The sequence below is a fragment of the Bufo bufo genome, chromosome 6, assembly GCF_905171765.1.
Source record: "Bufo bufo chromosome 6, aBufBuf1.1, whole genome shotgun sequence".
NCBI lineage: Eukaryota > Metazoa > Chordata > Amphibia > Anura > Bufonidae > Bufo > Bufo bufo.
In genome coordinates, this window is record NC_053394.1 from 120,642,170 (window position 1) to 120,648,191 (window position 6,022).

Consider the following 6,022-nt stretch of genomic DNA (forward strand, 5'->3'; position numbering starts at 1 on the left):
TTATCGGACACTTGTTTGTGCAGGGAAGGCACGGCTCTCTTAGAGAAGTAGTGGCGGCTGGGAACAACATACTGTGGGACAGCAAGTGACATGAGCTGTTTGAAGCTGTGTGTGTCCACCAGCCTAAATGACAGCATTTCATAGGCCAGTAGTTTAGAAATGCTGGCATTCAGGGCCAGGGATCGAGGGTGGCTAGGTGGGAATTTACGCTTTCTCTCAAATGTTTGTGAGATGGAGAGCTGAACGCTGCCGTGTGACATGGTTGAGATGCTTGGTGACGCAGGTGGTGGTGTTGGTGGTACATCCCATGTTTGCTGGGCGGCAGGTGCCAACGTTCCTCCAGAGGCGGAGGAAGAGGCCGAGGCGGCGGCAGCAGCAGCAGAAGAGGCCGAGGCGGCAGCAGCAGAAGATGTAGCAGGGGGAGCCTGAGTGACTTCCTTGTTTTTAAGGTGTTTACTCCACTGCAGTTTATGCTTTGCATGCAGGTGCCTGGTCATGCAGGTTGTGCTAAGGTTCAGAACGTTAATGCCTCGCTTCAGGCTCTGATGGCACAGCGTGCAAACCACTGGGGTCTTGTCGTCAGCACATTGTTTGAAGAAGTGCCATGCCAGGGAACTCCTTGAAGCTGCCTTTGGGGTGCTCGGTCCCAGATGGCGGCGGTCAGTAGCAGGCGGAGTCTCTTGGCGGCGGGTGTTCTGATTTTTCCCACTGCTCCCTCTTTTGCTACGCTGTTGGCTCGGTCTCACCACTGCCTCTTCCTCCGAACTGTGAAAGTCAGTGGCACGACCTTCATTCCATGTGGGGTCTAGGACCTCATCGTCCCCTGCATCGTCTTCCACCCAGTCTTGATCCCTGACCTCCTGTTCAGTCTGCACACTGCAGAAAGACGCAGCAGTTGGCACCTGTGTTTCGTCATCATCAGAGACGTGCTGACGTGGTATTCCCATGTCCTCATCATCAGGAAAAATAAGTGGTTGTGCGTTAGTGCATTCTATCTCTTCCACCCCTGGGGAAGGGCTAGGTGGATGCCCTTGGGAAACCCTGGCAGCAGAGTCTTCAAACAGCATAAGAGACTGCTGCATAACTTGAGGCTCAGACAGTTTCCCTGATATGCATGGGGGTGATGTGACAGACCGATGGGCTTGGTTTTCATGCGCCATCTGTGCGCTTTCTGCAGAAGACTGGGTGGGAGATAATGTGAACGTGCTGGATCCACTGTCGGCCACCCAATTGACTAATGCCTGTACCTGCTCAGGCCTTACCATCCTTAGAACGGCATTGGGCCCCACCAAATATCGCTGTAAATTCTGCTGGCTACTGGGACCTGAGGTAGTTGGTTCACTAGGACGTGTGGCTGTGGCAGAACGGCCACGTCCTCTCCCAGCACCAGAGGGTCCACTAACACCACCACGACCATGTCCACGTCCGCGTCCCTTATTAGATGTTTTCCTCATTGTTCCCGTTCACCACAATTTTGAGAATGGCAAATTTGGGAATGCTTTTTCAACCCAGAACAAAAGGTCTGCTTTGACGGTCACTACAAATAACTTGACCAGCTAAAACTGTGCAGATTTGGTTGAATAGAGATGTGAGACCTGTTTTTTTTTTTGCGCTGTGTGACAGTTCTAGGTTTAATCACAGAATGACACTTCTATCAGCACGCTAGCGTGTGTCTTAGGTTTTTCTGAATGATACTATCAATAACTTCAATGTAAGATTTTCTTTTTGGGATAGATTTCAAGTAGGCCTGAAATACCACAAACTAGTTATTTTCAGAATGGCAAATTTGGGAATGCTTTTTCAACCCAGAACAAAAAGTCTGCTTTGACGGTAACTACAAATAACTTGACCAGCTAAAACTGTGCAGATTTGGTTGAATAGAGATGTGAGACCTGTTTTTTTTTTTGCGCTGTGTGACAGTTATAGGTTTAATCACAGAATGACACTTCTATCAGCACGCTAGTGTGTGTCTTAGGTTTTTCTGAATGATACTATCAATAACTTCAATGTAAGATTTTCTTTTTGGGATAGATTTCAAGTAGGCCTGAAATACCACAAACTAGTTATTTTCAGAATGGGAAATTTGGGAATGCTTTTTCAACCCAGAACAAAAAGTCTGCTTTGACGGTCACTACAAATAACTTGACCAGCTAAAACTGTGCAGATTTGGTTGAATAGAGATGTGAGACCTGTTTTTTTTTGCGCTGTGTGACAGTTATGGGTTTAATCACAGAATGACACTTCTATCAGCATGCTAGCGTGTGTCTTAGGTTTTTCTGAATGATACTATCAATAACTTCAATGTAAGATTTTCTTTTTGGGATAGATTTCAAGTAGGCCTGAAATACCACAAACTAGTTATTTTCAGAATGGCAAATTTGGGAATGCTTTTTCAACCCAGAACAAAAAGTCTGCTTTGACGGTCACTACAAATAACTTGACCAGCTAAAACTGTGCAGATTTGGTTGAATAGAGATGTGAGACCTGTTTTTTTTTTGCGCTGTGTGACAGTTCTAGGTTTAATCACAGAATGACACTTCTATCAGCACGCTAGCGTGTGTCTTAGGTTTTTCTGAATGATACTATCAATAACTTCAATGTAAGATTTTCTTTTTGGGATAGATTTCAAGTAGGCCTGAAATACCACAAACTAGTTATTTTCAGAATGGCAAATTTGGGAATGCTTTTTCAACCCAGAACAAAAAGTCTGCTTTGACGGTCACTACAAATAACTTGACCAGCTAAAACTGTGCAGATTTGGTTGAATAGAGATGTGAGACCTGTTTTTTTTTTGCGCTGTGTGACAGTTATGGGTTTAATCACAAAATGACACTTCTATCAGCACGCTAGCGTGTGTCTTAGGTTTTTCTGAATGATACTATCAATAACTTCAATGTAAGATTTTCTTTTTGGGATAGATTTCAAGTAGGCCTGAAATACCACAAACTAGTTATTTTCAGAATGGCAAATTTGGGAATGCTTTTTCAACCCAGAACAAAAAGTCTGCTTTGACGGTCACTACAAATAACTTGACCAGCTAAAACTGTGCAGATTTGGTTGAATAGAAATGTGAGACCTGTTTTTTTTTTGCGCTGTGTGACAGTTATAGGTTTAATCACAGAATGACACTTCTATCAGCACGCTAGCGTGTGTCTTAGGTTTTTCTGAATGATACTATCAATAACTTCAATGTAAGATTTTCTTTTTGGGATAGATTTCAAGTAGGCCTGAAATACCACAAACTAGTTATTTTCAGAATGGCAAATTTGGGAATGCTTTTTCAACCCAGAACAAAAAGTCTGCTTTGACGGTCACTACAAATAACTTGACCAGCTAAAACTGTGCAGATTTGGTTGAATAGAGATGTGAGACCTGTTTTTTTTTTGCGCTGTGTGACAGTTATAGGTTTAATCACAGAATGACACTTCTATCAGCACGCTAGCGTGTGTCTTAGGTTTTTCTGAATGATACTATCAATAACTTCAATGTAAGATTTTCTTTTTGGGATAGATTTCAAGTAGGCCTGAAATACCACAAACTAGTTATTTTCAGAATGGCAAATTTGGGAATGCTTTTTCAACCCAGAACAAAAAGTCTGCTTTGACGGTCACTACAAATAACTTGACCAGCTAAAACTGTGCAGATTTGGTTGAATAGAGATGTGAGACCTGTTTTTTTTTGCGCTGTGTGACAGTTATAGGTTTAATCACAGAATGACACTTCTATCAGCACGCTAGCGTGTGTCTTAGGTTTTTCTGAATGATACTATCAATAACTTCAATGTAAGATTTTCTTTTTGGGATAGATTTCAAGTAGGCCTGAAATACCACAAACTAGTTATTTTCAGAATGGCAAATTTGGGAATGCTTTTTCAACCCAGAACAAAAAGTCTGCTTTGACGGTCACTACAAATAACTTGACCAGCTAAAACTGTGCAGATTTGGTTGAATAGAGATGTGAGACCTGTTTTTTTTTGCGCTGTGTGACAGTTATAGGTTTAATCACAGAATGACACTTCTATCAGCACGCTAGCGTGTGTCTTAGGTTTTTCTGAATGATACTATCAATAACTTCAATGTAAGATTTTCTTTTTGGGATAGATTTCAAGTAGGCCTGAAATACCACAAACTAGTTATTTTCAGAATGGCAAATTTGGGAATGCTTTTTCAACCCAGAACAAAAAGTCTGCTTTGACGGTCACTACAAATAACTTGACCAGCTAAAACTGTGCAGATTTGGTTGAATAGAGATGTGAGACCTGTTTTTTTTTGCGCTGTGTGACAGTTATAGGTTTAATCACAGAATGACACTTCTATCAGCACGCTAGCGTGTGTCTTAGGTTTTTCTGAATGATACTATCAATAACTTCAATGTAAGATTTTCTTTTTGGGATAGATTTCAAGTAGGCCTGAAATACCACAAACTAGTTATTTTCAGAATGGCAAATTTGGGAATGCTTTTTCAACCCAGAACAAAAAGTCTGCTTTGACGGTCACTACAAATAACTTGACCAGCTAAAACTGTGCAGATTTGGTTGAATAGAGATGTGAGACCTGTTTTTTTTTGCGCTGTGTGACAGTTATAGGTTTAATCACAGAATGACACTTCTATCAGCACGCTAGTGTGTGTCTTAGGTTTTTCTGAATGATACTATCAATAACTTCAATGTAAGATTTTCTTTTTGGGATAGATTTCAAGTAGGCCTGAAATACCACAAACTAGTTATTTTTAGAATGGCAAATTTGGGAATGCTTTTTCAACCCAGAACAAAAAGTCTGCTTTGACGGTCACTACAAATAACTTGACCAGCTAAAACTGTGCAGATTTGGTTGAATAGAGATGTGAGACCTGTTTTTTTTTTGCGCTGTGTGACAGTTATAGGTTTAATCACAGAATGACACTTCTATCAGCACGCTAGCGTGTGTCTTAGGTTTTTCTGAATGATACTATCAATAACTTCAATGTAATATTTTCTTTTTGGGATAGATTTCAAGTAGGCCTGAAATACCTGTCACGGAACCATGAACCAGACGTACAACAAGAGATAAGTGAAAATAAGAAGGCTTTATTGAAAATAAAGCTGTAAAGCAAAAGTCCAAACGGATGGTGAAACCGAGCAGAGTCTTTGCGAAGCCAGAGGTCAGGAACCAGAAGGGTAGTCAGACGAAGCCAGGATCAGGAACCAGCAGGGTAGTCAGACGAAGCCAGGATCAGGAACCAGAAGCAGCAGCAGTCTTAGAAGCATGTGAACACAAGAGGACCAAGCAAGGAACTGAAGCCACAGACCTCCTATATATATGAGCTAGGCATCCAGCTCCTCCCAGTGGGAAGGAGGAGCCGCAGGGTGGAAGGCTACAAGAAACCCAGAAACCAAGATGGCCGCCAGCACATGTCAAACGAAGGAGAACAGCAAGAAGGTAAGACCATGACAGTACCTCCCTCTCAAGGGCCCCTCCTCCGCGGAGCACAAAACGGTTTCTGAGGGAAGCGTGCGTGGAAGGCTCGGAGCATGGCAGGAGCATGGACATCTGCGGAGGGAACCCAGGAACGCTCCTCTGGACCATAACCACGCCAATGGACCAAAAACTGCAACCGACCGCGGACCAGGCGTGAGTCCAGGATATTGCTCACCTCATATTCCTCACGATTGCCCACTTGGACCGGACGAGGCCGAGGAACCGAGGAAGTGAAACGATTACACACCAGTGGCTTCAACAGGGAGACATGAAACACGTTGGAGATCCGCATGCCAGGAGGAAGCGCAAGGGCATAGGCTACCGGGTTTACCCTGCGAAGCACTCGGAAGGGACCAACAAAGCGAGGCGCCAGCTTGGGAGTGGGCACTCGAAGGTTGAGGTTGCGGGTGGACAACCATACACGGTCTCCGACCTGGTAGGAAGGAGCAGGCGCTCGTCTGCGATCAGCCTGGAGTCTCTGGCGCTGCGCAGAGACCTCAAGGGACTTCTGGATCTGTACCCAAGAAGCACGTAGGACGGAAAGGTGATCCTCCACAGCCGGAATA